Source organism: Gracilinanus agilis, chromosome 2 (genome assembly GCF_016433145.1).
Source record: "Gracilinanus agilis isolate LMUSP501 chromosome 2, AgileGrace, whole genome shotgun sequence".
In the NCBI taxonomy this organism is placed as follows: Eukaryota; Metazoa; Chordata; class Mammalia; order Didelphimorphia; family Didelphidae; genus Gracilinanus; species Gracilinanus agilis.
Window position 1 is genome coordinate 566,237,714 of NC_058131.1, and position 21,399 is coordinate 566,259,112.

The following is a 21,399-nucleotide window of genomic DNA, read 5'->3' on the forward strand; positions in this document are numbered from 1 at the left end:
TTCCTTCCTTCCTTCCTTCCTTCCTTCCTTCCTTCCTTCCTTCCTTCCTTCCTTCCTTCCTTCCTTCCTTCCTTCCTTCCTTCCTTTTTCTTCACCTTCTCCTCCCTCTAAGGTTTGGGAGAAAAGTCAGGTTTCATGGGAAAGACAACTAAAAGTTCCATAGGCACACCAACCCATGGCAGGGACAAGAGATGAATTAATAATAAATTAAATGAACTAACAAAAGTATTAATTGCAAAGTTGTTTTAATCTGTTTTGAGTCCTAGGCCCTTGGTTAGTCTGACAAAGGCTAGGGACCCCTTTTCTGAATTATGTTTTTAAATGCTTAAAATAAAATACATAAGAGTACAAGAGAAACCAATTACAACGAATTGGAGTTATCAAAATATTTGGAGTTGGGGGAAAGTTCACAGACTCCAGGTTAAGAACCTTTATGAACCATTGTCATAGAAATATGTAATTGCAGAATTTGAAAGGATTTCAGTGACAATCTATCCACAACATACCTGAAAAAAAGAATCCCTGCTATGATGTACCCAAGTCTTTCATGATTTAAAGATTTCTCCATATGGGGAACACACTACCATTCAAGCATCCTGTTCCATTTTTAGATAACAAATTGTTTAGAAAGTTTTTCTTACTAATAATTAACCTAGATCTAACCCTTTAAGCTTATTGCTTCTGAGTTCTTCCTACTGAAGAAAATAACAAAATTTGAGAGTTGGAAGGATCTTTAGCTGCCATACAATCCAACCCTCACTTCAAACGAATTTCTACAATAATATACCTAACAAATGGTCAACTAATCTTGGCTTGGACATATCCATTTAGGGGGAAATCTTATTATCTTCTGGGGTAGCCCATTTACCCTCTAATTGTTAGTAAGTTTTCCCTAATATTAAGCCTAAATTTGCCTATTTTTAGCCTTCACCGACTTTTCCTTATCCTTCCTTTTAGGGCCAAATAAAACAAGTCTACTCCCTCTTCTTGACTTCTTTTTATGATAATTTCATCCCACAAAAGGACCTTTGTATTGTAAATAACAAAACAAAAATGGCTAACTAGAAGTAGATAACCAAGATAATTGGGGGGGGCAGTGATTTAAGATAGCTTTGAATTTAAGAACATGGCTCTGATGAACTGTATATCCTTGAGTACTGTTGAAACTAGCAGGTGTGATTGCTAAACCACTGTCTTTGATATTTGAGAGGTAATGGAAAACATGAGAGGTACCAGCTGCTTAGTCAATAAATATTTTTAAAGTACGTATTGGGCACTGTGCTAAGTAGTAGAGATACAAAGATAGACAAAAGGCATTCCCTGCCATCGAAGAGATCAGTGAGAGAAACAACATGCTGATGATAAAGTACAAACAAGAAATGTTCAAGATAAATTAGAGACAATCTCTACAGGATAAATTAGAAATCATCTCAGAAGGAAGGTAGTGGAAGAAGTGGAATGGAGAAAGGTTTTTTGCAAAAGGTGGGATTTGAGTGGAGACTTGAAGGAAACCAGTAAGTGGAAGATGAGGAGGGAGTTTGAAGGTTGAAGGAATTGTCAGTTTAAAAGTAGAAGAAAACTGGAAAGGCAGGAAGAGATCAATTTATGAAAGGCTTTAAAAAACAAATAGAGGATTTTGTATTTAATTCAAGAGGTAATAGGGAGCCACTGGAGTTTGTTGAGTAAGGTGGTGACATGATAAGACTTTGGGACTTAAAGATCACTTTGGTAGCTAAGTGGTGGATAGATTGGAATGGGAAGAGACTTGAGGTAAGTGATACCAAGCAGCAGACTATTGAAATAGACCAAGAGTGAAATGATAAGGATTTGTACCAGCATGATAGAGTGTCAGAAGAGAGGAGGGAGCATATGTTAAAGATGTTACAAAGTAGATATGATAAGTACTTCATAACTGATTGGACATGGAGGGAGAGATGAAATACAGTGAGAAAGAATGAAGATGATATGTAGTTTATAAAACTGATGGCAGTAACCTTAGAAGCCGAGGAAAGTTAGGAAGAGGGGGAAATTTGGGGGAAAAGGAATGAGTTCAGTTTCAGACATGTTGAGTTTAGTTTGTCTGGAACATCTCAGTTCAAGATGCCCAATAAGCAATTAGAGATGCAAGACTGATGGTCAAGAGAAAGGGCTAAAAATAGATCTGAGAAACATCTCCTTAGACATGATAATTGAATCTATGGGAACTGATGAGATCACAAAGGGAAGTAATATAGGGGGCAAAGATAAGAGGGTATAGGAAAGAGCCCTTGGGGACTTCCCCAGTAAAAAGAAATTAATTCATAGATGAAGATCCAGCAAAGGAGACTGAGAAGGAGCCATCAGGCAGAAGGGAGAACAAGGAAAAAGCAATGTCACAAAAACCAAGAGAGAAGAAATTATCAAGGAGAAGAGGGTGATCAACTAGGAAGGTTGAAGACTGAGAAAATGCCATTAGATTTAGCAATTAAGAGATCATTAGTAACTTTGTAGAAAACAACCATATGACAGTGGTAAATATCCCACTTCAAAAAAGAAAGAGAACAGTGTCGAAAAATATTGACTGATAATCTAAAATTTAATTCCTGGGGAAATTCTAGAAGATTGATAAGAGATAACTGGTGAATATTTGGAAAAGAAAATATTGATTACAATGGTCCAACATGATTTCAGCAAGAACAGATCATACTAGCTTAACTTTATTTCCCTTTTTGACAGTTGTTCTTGTTCTTCTTTTGTTTTCAAAGAGGACCAGTGACATCATAGGATGATGTCTTAACTCACTTGTAAATTGGATTTAAGAGAGGCAGAATTGCAAAGTCATCAGCTTCACTCTTTCTTCCAGAGTCATCAAAATCTAGTTGCCAGACAAAATTCAGGATGACTGGCAATGTCCTAGGATGCAGTGGATGACCTTGGCATCCTCAGTGTCTAACCAAGCTCTATGTACTCCCCAGCACCTACTTCAGCCACCTTCATGATTATTGAAACAAATTTCTCTCATGTGCCCATTCCACAGGAAGAAAGTCTTCACATGACTGTTACTAAGCTAGTAAGTCAGGGAAATGCTATAGAAATAATTCACCTGGGAAAGCATTTGACAACATTTCTTATACTGTTCGTGTGGAGAAAAGAGATAAGGGCAAGATAATAATACTAGGTGGATTTAGAACTGGTGGGTTGGCTAAGCTCTTTAAGTAGATATTGATGAATCAATATCAGTTCTGCAGGAGGTCTTCAGCAAAGTGCTTCTGAGATCTGTGATTGGTGATAGGTGAACATTTTTATCCTTCATTTATATAAAAGCACAAATGCTATGCTCCTTAAATTTGCAGAGGACACAAAGTCGGGATGGGTAACTACCACCGTCGATGATCATCAGGATCTAAAAATATCTTGACAGACTAGAGCACTATGCCAAAATGAATTAAATAAAATGCCTTAAGATATGAATGTAAAGTTTTATATTTGGGCTCAAAAAATAAATTTCCCAAGTCTAAGTTGAGAGAAGTATGATTAGATTGCAATTTATCACAGAAAAAAAAATCTTTAGGTTTTAGTGGACCAATATGAGGCAGAAGTAAGTTATGGCATGCACACATGTACACGAACAAATCTAATCCTTCTTCCATATGACAATGCCTTTCAAAATTTGAAGACAGTTGTCAGGTACCTCCTCAGCCTTCCCTTTCCCAGGCTAAACATCCCCAGGTCCATCAGGTGATACTCATATGGCCTGAACTTAATTAAGGCTCTTCACTATCCTGATAGCTCTTTTTTGAATAATCTCCTGTTTATTGATATTTTTCCTAGAATTTGGTGACTAGAATTAAACAGTACTTCTAAAAAAGCTTGAGCAGAGTAGATATTGTTATTCTTCTTAGTAATCTGGAGGGGGGCAGTTATACGTGGGTGCATTCTCTCCCTAACAAGACTGTAAATTCCTTGGAGCCAGGAACTTTCTATACATGTGCAGAGTCTCACATGGTGTTTGGTACAAGGGACCTTATAGAATCTATCTGCCTCATTTGATTATTGAGACCTAAGGGGTTAAGTGGCTTTTCCCAAAGTCCCTGAAGCAGTAAGTGGTAGATTGGGGATTTAAACCTAGATCCTTACCAGCCTTCTTTTCCCTAAACCCCAACACAGGCTTTCATTAACTATGTTCTGAATTGTACTGGCCTGAGTGACTAGAGCTGCTCTCTTGTTTTTTCTTTCTTTTCTGACATCAGTCCTTTCTCAGAAATATATCTGGGGTTCCAAGAGTAAAAAAAGAAATACAAAACTTTTTTCAGATGGTTATAAGCCCACAGTCTGTGGCTCCTAGAGTAGAGTGGGGGTGCAGCAGGGGGAAGGAGAAGTTAACAAGATTTAAAAAGCCATAATGAGACCACAGAAACAAACTCTGCAATTACTCTCCCGGCTTTCATCCCCACAGCTTCCCACACTAGGCCTCCTAGTGAATGTGCCAGGCCCTCTTCAGCCACATAGTGAACGTGCCAGGCCCTCCTCAGCAGCCCTGGCCAATCTCTTGAGATGAGACAGACCCCAAACCAAATCATTACTACATGGCACAGAAGCAAGTCCCCAACCTCTGACAAACAAATGCTATCCAACCCAGCCAAGCTTGGTTTGGTCTCACTTTGTTTTCAACTGAAATACCTTCATTCATTCTGGAATGTTTTGCCCACCACCTCTGCACTTATCTGAGTCTGCACCATCCTTCAAGGCCCAGGTCAACTCCACCTCCTCTAGGAAGCCCAGTTCATAATGCTTTTTCTTACTCTCTGCCCTAATTTATCACCCTTTTAAGTAATTGGCATATACTGATAGTGCATTGCTATTTTTTTCTTGTCAGTGTATCATGTCTCCTCAACTACTTTTTTTTTTTTAAACCTTTACCTTCTGTCTTGGAATCAGCACTGTATATTAGTTCCAAGGCAGAAGAGCAGTAAAGGCTAGACAACAGAGGTTAAGTGACTTGTCCAAGATCACGGAGCTAGGAAATGTCTGAGGTCAGATTTGAATCCAGACCTCCCATCTCTAGGTCTGACATACAATCCACTATCTGCCCCCTCATCAACTACTTAAAAAATAAAAAGAATCCCCCTAATCTCCCAGAGTCTTGCTTGGTGCTGAGCATAAAGGAAGTTTTCTATAAATATTTGTTGGATAATAGATATTTTTTACAGTAAGTTCCAGCCCTTTGACCCAGAGATTCCTTATACTATAAGGGACTAAAAGAAATCATCATGCTTTTCAGGAGCAAAGAACCAGAACCAAATTAGGTAATCACCAAACAGGGAAGTTGCTGGACAAATTGTGAATGTCATTGAATATGACTATGTAGTAAGTCATGAATAAAAGGAATTCAGAGAAACATGGGAAGACTTGTACAACCTGATGCTTAAGTATTTAAATAGAACCAAGAGAACAATATGGACAACAACTTGAAATTATGTAAATGAAAAGAACCTTGGAACAAAGCTAAATGCATAATTATAAAGATCAATATCAGTCCCAGAAGCAAGGAAATATCTTTTCCTTCTTTTGTTGGAGAAGCTGAGAAAGAATGTTCATTTTACCATTCAGTTCCTGAATTGTTGGTGTTCTTAACTCTTTCTTTGTTACAAAAAACACCCAGTTAAGGGTAGAATAGGGGAGGGAGGACATGTGGAAATGGTTATAACACAAAAACTAAACTAAAAGAAAAAATAAAATAAATTATAACATTAATTTATTAATAGTATCAACAGTGAATCATTAATTAAATTTTAACATAATTAAATTAAAAACAAGCAAATATCATACCTCCTAGGTTCCCATCTCTGCCAATGACTCACCTTATGCAAACTATCTCAATTCTCTGGACCTCTATTTCTTACTCCCTGTGAAATGGGGCAAGGGCATTCCCTTGTCCTATTTTCTGAGGCTTTAATGAGATCACCATCTTTAAAAAGTATCATCAAGATCTAACTCTTTACTTTATAGATGAAGAAACTAAGCTCCAGAGAAGTTGTTACTTATCTATATGGTTATAACTATCAGAGTTAAGGTTTCCTAGATGTTCTGACCCTGAAACCTGTGTGCTTTCCACTTAACTACACTGTCTCTAGAAGTTCTCAAAGAAAACAAGGTCTAGACAACATGCCATAGTCATTGATGAGACATGACATAAATTGTGATGTCCTAAAAGGAAGGGCAGGTGTCTAAGAAACTGGATATGTAAAATCTATGTAATGGGCATATTTTCATCTTGACCATCAGGATGCCCCTAGAAATATCATTTAGCCTGACAATAACTGTGAGGATGCTGTTGGTAATGGTGATAATGCTGCTGCTGCTGCTGCTAGTGATGGTGATGCTGCTAGCGCTGGTGACAATGATGCTGATGCCAGTAATAACAATGATGAGCAATAGCAATGGGAATAATAAGTAATCACTGGCAAGGATCAAATGGGACAAACTAATCATACATCAAATATAAGAAGTCCTCCAGAAAAGGATGGAAGCCCTTCTTCCAGTGAGAAAATGTGTCAAGCTTAATTCCGCATTTTAGAAAAGTCCCATAAAGGGAAGCAGAGAAAATTACTCAGGAAGAGTTGGTCTTAGGAAGAACCTTTTAGAATAGTTGCCATGATTAAATCTGGGACAGAAAAATCCGAGTCCTAACTAAATATCTCCAAGTCTATGCAGAAATTTTATGTAAGAAAGTGAAGAGTGAATGAGAAATGACTTTGTCAAACATAAGGAAAATCGTGAATCCCCTTCCCAGGAGGCTATTAGGATTAATATTAGAATTCACAAAAACCTAATTCAGTCCTTTTTTTTTCTTTTTTCTTTTGGTGAATAAAGTGAGACCTGGAGATGTGAAGTAAGTTCACCAAGATCACAGTGTTAGTTAATAGCAGAACTTGAGCTGGGATCTAAATCATTTGATTCAAATTTCCATAGACATTCCATTATATTACCTTCTCCCTACCCCAGCTAAGAGAGTTATGGAGGAAGGAGATGGAGAGCATAAATCACTAAAGAAATTCAGAAAAGAACAGACTGGAGCAGATCCTAAATCTGTCAGATTTAGTCAGAAAAAGTAGCCTCACTCCTGACCATCAGAGTAGACTCAGGAATGCCATCTTCAAGACACCTCTCTGACCTGTTAAAATTGACACTGCCCATCCAGAGATGATCTGGAAAGGAAGAAAAGGGGACAAAATCTCACATAAAATGTATCCCCACTTCTTAGCAGAGGGTCTAGAATAAAGTAAGTGTTTAACAAATAATTGTTGATTGACCTTCTGGCTTTGAACTCCTCCCTTGAAAGACAGCAATGATAATAATGATGAAATAAGCAGTTGTTGGGCCCTGGAAGAACAGCTGAAGCCAATGTGGAAACTGATAAATAGTGAAGAGAAGCCATTTGTCATTTCAGCAACTAGGGCAATTCTCTGGACTCAGAATTGGGACATTTTCCCAGAACTGTCACATCAGAGTGACAGTTCAGAAGGCAGCCTTTCTAGGTACTCATTGTATCCCAGTATAGTCTAGTAATGAAAGAGTAATGAATCTGAAATTAGAGGACCTGAGAGATTCGAATCTTGACCTTGCCACTTACTTCCCGTGTCCTTGGCCTAATTGCTTAACCTCTCTAGGCCTCAAGTTTTCTCTTCCACAAAAAATGAGGGGGTTGGAATAAATTACATAAATAGCTTTTTCTTACTCAAAAATTATTGTTTCTAGATATTCATCTTATGATTAAGAGATTTCTAATAATAACTTTATCCAAGGAGGACTTTTAACTCTCCAAAGTACATTCTTATCTATTATCTCATTCTAGCCTCAGCAGACAAGGTTGCCTTCTAAACTGTTACTAAAACACAATCAATTGTGCTCTTCCTGCCAAGAATCCACTCCCTCCCTTCCTCCCCTTGCCCAGTGTCCCAGCCTCCTCCACAAAACCTTTCCTGGCTTCCATCAATCCACAATACTTTCTCTTTTCCAATCTCCTCAAGCACTCACAGGCCAGACAGCTTCACACCTGATTGCAGATGGTCTTACATTGTTCTCTTAATAGCTTCATGTGTAGAGAGGAAAAGGCAGAACCAAAAGGACAAAATATAAATCGACTCCAATTATATAATTGAGAATAACAATAACAGCAGTGAATCCCTTCTGTGAAAGAGAGTCAAGAAGAACCCTAAAGTCCAAGAACATGTGTATTCTATATGAAGATTAATTTTTGGGAATGAATAAATAGTTCAATTTAATTAAGAAAAAAAGCTTTAGTAAATGCCCCTTGGGGGCCAGAGATGGAGCTCAACGCCAGAAATGCAAAAAATGAAAAGTGCTGCCCTCAAGAAGCTTACACAAATAAGGATGTTGTTGTTCATCCTTCATTTTTCCAAGAGGATCAGTGACATCACAGGGTAATGTCTTAACTCTCCAGTGAACTGGATTTAGGGGAGGCAAAGTTGCAACAAGTCACCAACCTTTCTCTCTTGATCTCTCTCAATCATCAAAGTCCAATGGCAAGACAAAAGGCAGAACTACTAATGATGGCCCAGGATACAATGGATGACCTTGGCTTCTTCCATGTCTGACCAAGCTGTAAGCACTCTACAGTGCCTGCTTCAAGTCATCTTCATGGCTGTTGGAACAAATTGTTCTCATCTTCTCTTTCCTCCAGGGGAAGACTACACATGCTTAGGGTAGACCCTCCTAACTCACCAATGCGTTTGAAGCTTGTCAGTTCCCCTCAACCTGGTTTAGTCCATCTGTCCAGACAATTTTCCCAAGGTATGGCTTTGAGTGCTACAGCTTCTTGGAGCCACAAGTGAGATCTGGCTGAGCAAGTAATAACCAGAGCAAGTAATAACAGAAAGGGCTCCATTAACTTGTGAGGATGAGAAAAGGTATCCTATAAGGAAACGGTACCAGAGAGGCATATTGAAGGAAACTACCAGGTTGAGGAAACAGGGAGTATGAATAACAAAAGTTTACAGAAATATCCAGTCCTTTATAATCTTGTTTTCTTTTGTTTTGTTTCTGCTCATATTTGGGTTGCTACTTTTTATTATTTTCTTATCCTATCATTTACATGGTTACTTTCCAATGGAAATTAAATATTTCTTTAAAAGAAGTAATGACTTCATTTATTTTATTTCCCTAAAAAGATGATAAGCATTCAGAGGACAGGTGACCTACTTTACCACTAGTTTGTCTCCTCCTGAGACAGTGAAGTGGAAAAGTAGTTAAGAGTGTTTTCCTGGGGTCAGGAAGACCTGAATGCAAATTCAGCCTCAGAAATTTTTTACTTAGCTTCGTGATCTTATGTAGGTCACTTAACCTCTGTTTTGGTTTATTTGTTTTTTTTAATCAGTTTTGTCAACTATAAAATAGGAATAATAATAATAATAATAATAGCATCTACCTTGCAGGGTCATTGTGAGGATAAAATGAGATATTTTGGAAAAGTGCTCAGCATAGCTCCTGGCACATACTAGGCACTAGAAAAATGCTTATTCCTTTCCCTTCTCCTTCCTACCTATCATTTAAGGATCAAATGAGATAATATTTATAAAGTGCTTGGCATGGTACCTGGTATATAGTAGGCAGTTAATAAATTCTTATGTCTTTCCTTCCTCTCCATGATCAAACGTGAATAACTTAGAGATGCAAGGATCCAAAAGAACTCCGAAGAACTCATGTTGAAAAAGTCTATCCACCACCATAGAAGGAACTGATAGTGGAACTGATAGTCTGAGGGCAGATTAAGACAAACCATTTTTACTCCATTTCCTTCATGAGTTTTTTCTAGCATAAGTGATAAGTTATTTCTTGCATGACAGTATAACCTATATCATATTAAAAGAACACTATCCACATCCAGAGAAAGAACTGTGGGAGTAGAAACACAGAAGAAAAACATTTCCTCGATCAAATGGTTCGATGGGGATATGATTGATGATGTAGATTCTAAACAATCACTCTAGTGCAAATATTAATAATATGGATCAATGACACATGTAAAACCCAGTGGAATTGCATGTTGGCTATGGGAGGGGGGTGGGAGATGGGGAGGGAGAGAACATGAATCATGGAACCATGGAAAAATATTCTAAATTAATTAATTTTTTAAAAACCTATATCATATTGCTTGCCATCTCAGGGAGAGGAAAGGTTGGGAGAGAGGGAGAGAACATGAATTGCAAAATGACAGAAAATGATTATTAAAAATTATACCTACAACTCTAAAATAACCACCCTAGTGCAACTATCAATAATATGGAATTGGGTTTTGACCAATGATATATGTAAAACCCACTGGAATTGGGCGTCAGCTATGAGGAGGTGGGGGGTTTGGGGGAGAAGGAAAGAACTTGAATCATGTAACCATGGGGAAATAGTCTAAAAAATTAAAAAATTAAAGTTAAAAAATATTGTATCTATATGTAATCTGGAAAAAATACAATTAAAAATAATTAGAGAAGCATCTGAATACATATAAGCTAAGGCAAAATAAAATAAGCAGAACCAGAAAAACAATAAATGTAATGACTATAACAATGTTTAGAAAGAATAATAGAGGAGAAACTGAATGCTGTGTATTATAATGACTAAGACTGGCCCTAAAGAAAGGATATTGAAAAGTCCTTCCTTACCTTTACCTTCTTTTTGGAGATAGGAGAACAAGTATAAAGTATTGCATATCTTGGGACAACTGATAGTACAGTGGATAGATAGAATGCCAGGCATGGTGTCAGGAACACTCATCTTCTGAGTTCAAATCTTACTAGCTACGTGACCCTGGGCAAATCATTTAACCCTACTTGCTTCAGTTTCTTTATCTGCCAAATAAACTGGAGAAGGAAATGGCAAACCATTCTAGGGTCTCTGCCAAGAAAACCCCCAAAATGGAATCACAATGAGTTAGGCATGATTGAAAATGGATGAATAACAATTGCATATTTTGCTGAATTCAATTGATGTTGGTTAGTTTTGCTGAAATGCATTTCCCTTTCCTTTCTCTGGTTATTTTGTTAAAAGGGATAGCAATGAAGAAAAAAAAGGGGAAAGGATACATTTGGAAATAAAGGGAACATTAAAAAAACAAAAGATATAAATAAAAATTGGAGGGGGTAAAAATTAAAACAGGATAAATCTGAATGCTGGTGGTGGGGAAGGGAAAGAATGATGTCATTTTTGTATAAAAATGACTGCCTAGTGCTTGCCTCATATAGTACGAAAAGCATTGAACTATGAGTCAGGAAAGTCTATTTGGGGCTCAGCTACTATTGTAGTCTATGATCTTGGGCAAATCACTTAAATTGTCTCCATCTCTGCTTATCTCTAAAAGAAGTGGGACTGGGCTCCTGGCTTTAGTCATCCCTGTTAGAGATGCTTATAATTAAGACCTGGTGATCACAGTCCCCCTTGTTAGCCCATTACACAAATAAACAAACCACTAAAACAATAAAAACAAGCAGACATAGTATAGCCTTTGCCCCTAGTAAGGATAAATTATCTTACTCTCCTGTGGTGACACTCACTACTCCTCTAACTTCCAAGGTAGGTAAAGACCTAGAATTATTTGGGTTCCAATGCTATCTCCTTATCTGTAAAATGGACAAAATAATACCCATAATACTTAATCTCACTCCATTTTTTTGAGATACCCAAGCTATTCTCATTTTGCTCTTGGCTCCATTCCTCATTCTCTGGACTTTTCCACATCCTTGCCAGAAACTTTCTCATCACCTTAGAGATACCTCTATTCCACCTTCCTCCTCACCCCTTTCCACCTTCCAAGTATGTGTTATCTTCTCTCATTAGAATGTAAGCTTCTTGAGGGCAGCTGGGTAGCTCAATGGGTTAAGAGCCAGGTCCAGAGACAGGAGATCCTGGGTTCAACAGACACTTTCTAGCTGTGTGACCTTGGGCAAGTCACTTAACCCCCATTGCCTAGTCCTTATCATTCTTCTGCCTTAGAACCAATACATACTATTGATTATAAGGTGGAAGGTAAAGGTTAAAAAAAGAATGTAAGGGGAATGGCTGAACAAATTGTGGCATATTCTGGTGATGGAATACTATTGTGCTAAAAGGAATAATAAACTGGAGGAATTCCATGTGAACTGGAAAGACCTCCAGGAATTGATGCAGAGTGAAAGGAGCAGAGCCAGAAGAACATTGTACACAGAGACTGATATACTATGATAAAATCAAAGGTAATGGACCTCTGTACCAGCAACAATGCAATGACCCAGGACAATTCTGAGGGATTTATGGTAAAGACGCTACCCACATTCAGAGGAAGAACTACAGGAGTGGAAACACAGAAAAAAAACAACCTCTTGAACACATGGGTTGATGCAGACATGATTGGGGATGTAGACTCAAAAGGACCACACCAATGAAACTATCAATAATATGTAAATAAATCTTGATTGATAACACATGTTAAAACCAGTGGAAATGTGTGTTGGATATTGGGGAGGGGGGGTAAAGGGGGATGAAGGGGAAAGTAAAAACATGAATCATGTAACCATGGAAAATTTTTCTAAAAAAATAAAATATTGGGGGATGCTAGGTAGCTCAGTGGATTGAGAGCCAGACCTAGAGGCGGGAGGTCCTAGGTTCAAATCTGGCCTCAGACACTTCCCAGCTGTGTCACTCTGGGCAAGCCACTTGACCCCCATTGCCTACCCTTACCATTCTTCTGCCTTGGAACCAATGCACAGTATTGACTCCAAGACGGAAGGTAAGGATTTTAAAAAAATTAAAATTAAAAAAATAAAATAAAATATTTGAAAAAAAAAAAGAATGTAAGCTTCTTAAGTATAGGAACCATCTCTTCCCCTTGCATTTGTATCCCTAGCTCTTAGTATAGTGCCTGACACATATTTAACAAATGCTTTATCTCTATATTACAGGATTGTTGTCATCAAGTGGAGAGCAGCGAGGTAGTACAATAGAGAAAGTGCTGGGTCTGGTGTCAGGAAGATCTGAGTTCAAATGCAGCCTCAGACACTAACTAGCTATGTGACCCTAGACAGATCACTTTACTCTATTAGCCTTAGTTTCCTCATTTACAAAATGAGCTGGAGAAACAAATAGTAAACCATTCATGTATCTTTGCCAAGAAATCCCAAATGGGGTCCAGAAGAGTCAAACATAACTGAAACAAATGAACAACAACATCAAATGGAATCATGGCTGTAAAGAAAACACTTTATAAACTTTAAAGTCTCTACACTAGCTATTTAAATATATTACCTATGCAGTTTCCTTCCTCCTTGAAACATGGCAACAGGCAATTGTCACATCAGGCTATCATATAAAATAATAGTAATTTGCAAAGCTCATATTTATAGAGTTCTTTACCATTTACAAAAGCACTCAAATGACAAATGACTCTTTGAGGGAGGTAGCTGTGAGTATTGTCCCCATCTTACAATGAGGAAATGGACATTCAAGTTAAATGACTTGCCTAAGGTTAAACAGTATTAATTGTTAGGAAAGAGGAATACAGAATTTTCAATCCATCACATGCCCCTACAATGATCAGCCCCTTGACGTGAGCAGGTATGAAGTCCAATGTCCTCCAACCTACTCCTTCCCCCATCAGTGGCTGGAAAATTTCCCCTCCATTCCTTCCCCATCCAGAGAGACTATTTCTCAAACAGCAGATCATTTATGGTGCTTTAAAACTGCAGATGCCACTAGCAGTTTTGTGTCCCTTTCCAGCTGCCCTAGGGGCCCACGGCTAGGCCTACCCACTTAACATTCCGATCCCATTCTCTGCACTGAGGACTGATCAGCTAGATATCTGAAAGCACATTTTCAACGCCAATGAGCAATTGACTTTCCTGGCTTATGATTCTTGTCAGTGTGTCTCTTAAGGCCAGAAACAAACTTGGGATTTGAGGGGGGGAAAGAAGAAGGAATCCATGATGGTAGTAAAAACAAAAGAAATTTTGAAGCGAAATAATTAGTCTGATTTGAACTGGCTTTGCCTTGGATTGCAGTGTGATGTTGTGGAAACATCAATTGATTCAGTCCTCCACTCTTTTTTCTTTTTTTCCTAATTCTGTCAATAAATGGCTATGTGACCTTAATTTTACTGCTCTAAGTTTAAGTTCTCTCATCCGTGAAAAGATAAACAAGATAGTCTTGCAGGGGACTTTCATATATACTGTTCTAAAACTCTACAATTTAATGTTTTAAATTCTTAGTGCCATGTGTGCAAATTCCTTGAAGGCAAAGACCTTCACCTGAAAAACTTCAGCATGGAAAGAAAAAGAGGGAAGGGAGGGAATAAGCATTTATCAAGTGCCTATTATGGATAGGATAATGGATGTATGAGGTATTGCGGGAGGACTAGCACCTCTGTCTGGTGTGAGGGCTTACTGAGCCCTTTCTAGGGCTGCTCATCCACCTTTGATGTCCACCTTTCACCCAGCTCTCATCCATGGTTCCAAGAAGCTATATTGGCCACTCTAACAAAACCTCAGCAGACAGACTAAACCAGATTGAAGGTGAATGAGGAGCCTCAGTATCCTCAGTGAGTTAGAAAGATGCCTATCCCAAACATGTGAAGATGTCCCCTGACAGAAGGACAAAGAGAACAATTTGTTCAAAAAGCCACAAAGTCACAGAAGCAGGAGTGATGGAGTGCCTAGACCTTGGTCAGACATGGAAGAAGCCAAGGCCATCCACTGCATCCTGGCCTATCACCAGTCATCCTGACTTTTGTCTTTCCCTGGTCTTTGATAACCCTAGAAGAGGGCATCAACGTTATGCAACTGTGTGTCACTTAAATTCAATGGAGTGTCAAGACATCACCTCATTATATCATTGGTCCTCTTGGAAAATGAAGGACCAAAAACAACAACAAAGTGACAGGCACTGTTCTAATCATTGCAAATGTTATCTTCTTTCATATTCTCTTATTTCATCACTTACAACCGTGGTTGTGATGCTATTATCATCCCCATTTTTTTTAATGATCTCTATTTTACAGTTGAGGAAGCTAAGACAGATTAAGTGACTTGCCGGGAGTTACATGGGTAGTAAGTATCTGAGGTTGCATTTGAACTCGGGTTTTCCTGATTCCAGACCCAGTGCTATCCATGTGCCACTTAGCTGCCTCCCAAAGACAAATAATTTCATTTGGGAAGAACTTTTTTTCCTTTAAGAGTCACCTTAAGAGAATGCAAATACCTCCAGCAAGTAATCAAGAGGATCATCCACCATGATCTGGTGGGATTTATACCAGGAATGCAAGGATGGTTCAACATTAGGAAAACCATCCACATAATTGACCATATAAACAATCTAACAAACAAAAATCACATGATTATTTCAATAGATGCTGAAAAGGCCTTTGACAAAATACAGCACCCATTCCTATTGAAAACCCTGGAAAGTATAGGAATAGAAGGACCTTTCCTAAAAATAATAAACAATATATACCTAAAACCATCAACAAGCATCATATGCAATGGGGATAAATTAGAAGCCTTCCCAATAAGATCAGGAGTGAAACAAGGATGCCCATTATCACCTCTATTATTCAACATAGTACTAGAAACACTAGCAGTAGCAATTAGAGAAGAAAAAGAAATTGAAGGTATCAAAATAGGCAATGAGGAGACTAAGCTATCAATCTTTGCAGATGATATGATGGTCTACTTAAAAAATCCTAGAGAATCAACTAAGAAGCTTGGAGAAATAATCAACAACTTTAGCAAAGTTGCAGGATACAAAATAAATGCACATAAATCATCAGCATTTCTATATATTTCCAACACATCACAACAGCAAGAGGTAGAAAGAGAAACATCATTTAAAATCACCCTAGACAATATAAAATACTTAGGAATCTATCTACCAAAACAAACACAGCAATTATACGAAAACAACTACAAAACACTTTCCAAACAAATTAAACTAGATCTAAACAATTGGAAAAACATTGATTGCTCATGGGTAGGACGAGCTAACATAATAAAAATGACCATTCTACCCAAATTAATTTACCTATTTAGCACCATAGCTATCAAACTACCAAAAAATTTTTTTACTGAATTAGGAAAAACTATAACAAAGTTAATTTGGAATAACAAAAGATCAAGAATATCAAGGGAAATAATGAAAAAAAATGTGAAGGAAGGGGGCCTAGCAGTACCAGATATTAAACTGATATTAAATAAAGCAGCTGTCATCAAAATGGTCTGGTACTGGCTAAGAGACAGAAGGGAGGATCAGTGGAATAGACTTGGGGTAAGTGACATCAGCAAGACAGTGTATGATAAACCCAAAGAGCCCAACTTCTGGGACATGAATCCACTATTTGACAAAAACTGCTGGGAAATTTGGAAAACAATATGGGAGAGATTAGGTTTAGATCATCATCTCACACCCTACACCAAGATAAATTCAGAATGGGTGAATGACTTGAATATAAAGAGGGAAACTATAAATAAGTTAAGTGAACACAGAATAGTATACTTGTCAGATCTCTGGGAAAGGAAAGATTTTAAAACCAAGCAAGAGTTAGAGAAAATTACAAAATGTAAAATAAATGGTTTTGATTATATTAAACTAAAAAGCTTTTGTACAAACAAAAACAATGCAGCCAAAATCAGAAGGGAAACAACAAATTGGGAAAAAATCTTTACAACAAAAAACTCTGACAGGGGTCTAATTACTCAAATATACAAGGAGTTAAATCAACTGTATAAAAAAAATCAAGCCATTCCCCAATTGATAAATGGGAAAGAGACACGAATAGGTAATTTTCAGATAAAGAAATCAAAAGTATCAATAAGCACATGAGAAAATGTTCTAAATCTCTAATAATTAGAGAAATGAAAATCAAAACAACTCTGAGGTATCACCTCACACCTAGCAGATTGACTTTGAAAGAAGGGGAGAGTAATGAATGCTGGAGGGGATGTGGCAAAATTGGGACATTAAAGCATTGCTGATGGAGTTGTGAACTGATCCAACCATTCTGGATGGCAATTTGGAACTATGCTCAAAGGACTATAAAAGATTGCCTGCCCTTTGATTCAGCCATACCATTGTTGGGTTTGTACCCCAAAGAGATCATAGATAAACAGACTTGTACAAAAATATTTATAGCTGCGCTTTTTGTGGTGGCAAAAAACTGGAAAAGGAGGGTATGTCCTTCAATTGGGGACTGGCTGAACAAATTGTGGTATATGCTGGTGATGGAATACTATTGTGCTAAAAGGAATAATAAACTGGAGGAGTTCCATGTGAACTGGAAAGACCTCCAGGAATTGATGCAGAGCGAAAGGAGAAGAGCCAGAAGAACATTGTACATAGAGACCAATACACTGTGGTAAAATAGAAGGTAATGGACTTCTGTACTAGCAGCAATGCAATGATCCAGGACAATTCTGAGGGATTTATGGAAAAGAATGCTACCCACATTCAGAGGAAGAACTGCAGGAATGGAAGCACAGAAGAAAAGCAGCTGCTTGAACACATGGGTTGAGGCAGACATGATTGGGGATTTTGATTCAAAACTACCACACCAATGTTGGAAATAGGTCTTGATCAATGGCACATGTTAAAACCAGGGGAAATGCGCATCGGCCAAGGGTGAGGGGAGGGCGAGGGATGAAGAGGAAAGTAGGAACATGAATCATGTAACCATGTTAACTTTACTAAAAAATGAATATTAATAAATGTTTTAAAAAAAGAGAGAATGCAAATACCTTTGGGAAGGGCCACAACTAACAATTTGGACTATTTGTTGATAAACACTCTGGTATAAAACATAGAGTAAAAGTTGGGGAGAAAGGAGAGCAATGCTGAAAGATGGGACAAGCTCTTTTCAGTAAAATGAGAGCTGAATGAGATGACTTAGGACTTTAAGAGACCATCTAATCCAATCTCCTTATTTTACAAGAAAGGAAACTGAGGCCTAGGGAAAAGAAGTAACTTGTCTGAGACCATGCTGGGAATTAGTGACAGAACCAAAACTGGATCCTGGGTCCCAGGAATATAGGCCTAGTTCTTTCCTAGATATCATGCTGTCTCTAGTATAGTACTATGAAAAGAGCCTTTGATTTAGAATTAGAGGATTTGTGATCTTAAATTATTTTATTTCTTTCCTTTACCCCTAAATAAGAAGCTGTTTTAACAGATCTATAGGTTCCCAGATCCCCAGAAAGGGCAGACTCTAGGAGAGAGGTCATAAAAAATTTACCTTCTTCTACTAACCTGTTCTTCATGCTACAAGCTTCATTGAGAACCTCTCATTTCACCCATCAAGAGATTCTACAAACAGACTTATTTTTACTGAACTCTGGGATTCAGAGGACCCCAGAAACAAATAAACTTTGAAGGCCAATATCTGCAGAGCTGATGGCACTGGAAGCCTATAGAACCAATCTCAATCCTCAATAAAGACGGTCGTCAGGACAGCAAAGTTATAGGAATGGAAAAGTGATTCCTAAATAGGAACTATAGGAAATGGTATTCCAATAGTAGACCTGGATCTAGAGAGGAAATATGGGATATAGCGGAGTGGGGATGGGATAAGATGCTATGGGAGAAGACAGAGTATAATAGGATGGTGTAGCGTAGGTTGAGGTGGCTTAAGACATAGTCACAACATTTCTATCTTAGGGTCAGAGGATAAATCTCTGATTTCATCAATGAAGAGAGCTCCCAGAGAGGATCTTCTTCTACCAGTTCAGATCAGCACCTTCTCCACTAGCTACAGTCATAAAGAGTTGCCTAGAAAAGTGAAAGATTAAGTGATATTCTTAGGACCACATAGCCTATATGTGTCAGAGGCCAAAGTCAAACTTGGGTCTTTCTGGCTTTGAGTCTAGCTCTTTCCCTCCTGTGTCATGCTACTTCTCTTTTTTTTTTTTTTTTTCATTTTTTTTTTTTTAATTTTAAACCCTTAACTTCTGTGTATTGACTTATAGGTGGAAGAGTGATAAGGGTAGGCAATGGGGGTCAAATGACTTGCCCAGGGTCACACAGCTGGGAAGTGTCTGAGGCCGGATTTGAACCCAGGACCTCCCGTCTCTAGGCCTGGCTCTCAATCCACTGAGCTACCCAGCTGCCCCTACTTCTCTTACTAATTGATATTCTACCACACACTACTCCATCCCGTTCTATCCGTCTCATACTATCTCTTCCAACACCCCTTCCCTTCCATCTCATACTATAGCCCACTCTATGCCACCTAATGTTAACCACCTCATCTTATTCCATCCCAGTCCAGCCCACTGAAATCATTCAATTCCATGTCAATTTATGCTATGTCCCACTCTGTTCCATTTCATCACTACTCCATTCTATTTCCTATCATCTTTTTGATCTCACATTAAATCCTTCCCTATCCCCTCCAATGTCATACACTACTGTTGGTAAGCAAGGCTGGACCTTGCTCCTTTTTATCTACAATAGAAATGGCAATTGGAAAGCCTCACAGAGACCCATTGCCCTCTTCCCCCCTTAAGTCAGAGCTGGGAACAGAAGGTTCAGAGTTGTCCCAAGTGGTCCTGTGTTTGTGAGATTTACTGTCCAGCTTTGTGGATTTAAGAGGCCTGAAAGGGCTGGGAGGAATGTCAGTCAAATACACTGTTTTAGTTTATCCCAAGGCTCTACTAAGGCCCCCAAGCTGAGGAGATCCAACTTAGTAATGTATGTGAGAATATCCATGACAATGATCTCTAAACAACAAAACCTGGGTAAAGCCTGGACACTGCTCCCAGCACCAATAGTAACAATACTGAAACAGGATCTGGAATCTAGTCCTGATTCTGCAACCCATTAGCTGTGTGACTGGGCAAAAGCCCCATATACCCTGTGTACATGGATGTTCAGACAAGAAAGTCAGATCTGAGTTTTAAACCAAAGCAGTCCAACCAGACACTGAGGGTGTGGTAGGTCTGCAGGCAGCTCTATTTGAGGCAAAGAACTACCCTCTTGCCTAGAAAGGAGCTGGGGAGTATGTCTGGCACCTCAGAACAAGCTCATCAGAGCTTAGAGCCTGGCGACTGCTCCCATTCCTGTTTTGAAGCTGGGTATCTGACACAGGAGGAAAGATTTGTGAAAGGACTTTCATGATGTTCAGTCTTCTAACAAACTCTCCCAAGGCTCACAGGCTGTAGCCTTCATTTAGCAGTCCCCGCATCCAGCCTTCTGTAATTAACTGTTTCTTTTGTATGGGAATTCTTAGTCCCCCAAAATAAATGTCATAGAATCATAGAATCATGTATCTAGCTCTGTAAGGAAACTTAGAGGTCATCAAGTCCAATACCTTCATTTTTATAGATGAGTAGTCTTTTCATAGATATCAAGTGACTTGCTCAAGAACACATGAGAAGTTAAGTAGCACCAATGGGATTTGAACTTAAGTCCTGTGACTCCAAATTCATCCATCTCTCTTCCAATGTGTCACTTCTCTATTCCTAAGACATCAGTGGAGCTACCTTGCCAAGATGAGGAAGTTTAGTCTGTTTGTCCTGGTGGAGCCTTTAGAGGTCCTTATCCCAACTCCTACCCTCATCGATAAGTTGGTGTTATGGACAAAGCTATATCTCCTCCTCAGGATTCTAGGAGTGCCTCTGAAAGTTTGTAGGGGCCATTCTTTAATGCTATTTACTTGAGTCCCCAATCTGGTGTGTACTCCCCAATGTTAACCGCCAGTTAGAGTTAGTACCTCGAATGATTTTTTAAAGAGGTTCCCAAGTTTATTGGAAAGAAAGCAAAAGTAATCATTAAACAGAATTTTATCCCAACTGTGGGCTGAGTAACTTGCAGACTGAAAGAACAGCTGAAGTCCAGAAGTTTCAACAATTTATTGGTATCAGGGTCCACTTCAGTGATCTCCTGATCCAAAACAGAGACTTCAGGGACATAGTTCTACCTTCTTTCTCTTTCTTCTTCCTGCAGTTTGATAGATACCTCTCACACGGCCTCTTTGAATCTGCTTCATCAGGTGAATGATATATTCTGCAATTCTTGTTGCAAATCTTCTTGCAGAGGATGATGGCAATCTTCTCATGCACACACACTTGTTGGTGTGAAAGTTGTTGCCCAGGCAGGTGTAGTACTTCTCGATGATGACCCATGCTGCCTTCTTCATGGTCATGGCCCGCACACAACCCATGTTGGCTCCAGGGGATGAAGAATAAATTGTTCCCCGGGATCATTCCCAATATAATAAATAAGTTTGCTTTTAAAAATTCTTACTAAGAAGAATAAACATATGTACATTTCCCCCAAAAGGCTGAGGGTATGCTCTCTCCTATATCACTTAAATCCCTGGGGAGAGTGATCTCAGATTCACAGCAGTTTTTATAAAGCATTAGCCCCACTCAGTTCTTCTTTCCCAGCTTCAGT

General features: G+C 38.6%; 1 pseudogene; it reads right to left on the reverse strand.

Annotated features, from left to right (window-relative positions):
- Window positions 1-21,166, reverse strand: part of LOC123234170 — a 50,938-nt pseudogene extending 29,772 nt beyond the window's left edge.
- Window positions 21,167-21,399: the final 233 nt, after the last annotated feature.